Genomic DNA, 240 nt, shown 5'->3' with positions numbered 1-240 from the left:
TCAGTGTTGCGTCGAAACGAATAAGTTAATATATGTAAAATACAAATATGTAAATTCGAAATTTACTATATACTATTATTCCGATTCCTTTAATTTCACGGATATTTCTCTTCTTATTTCGGGCGTTTGTACAGATCCTTTTAAATAACTGGTAATAGCTACTTTTGTTACATGTAAACAAACGCAGTAGAGATGTTTATATGAGTAAGAATAAAGAACTGACATGGTATTATACAAAGT

This window comes from Penaeus monodon, chromosome 28 (genome assembly GCF_015228065.2).
Source record: "Penaeus monodon isolate SGIC_2016 chromosome 28, NSTDA_Pmon_1, whole genome shotgun sequence".
Classification (NCBI taxonomy): Eukaryota; Metazoa; Arthropoda; class Malacostraca; order Decapoda; family Penaeidae; genus Penaeus; species Penaeus monodon.
This window is presented reverse-complemented; position numbering follows the sequence as displayed.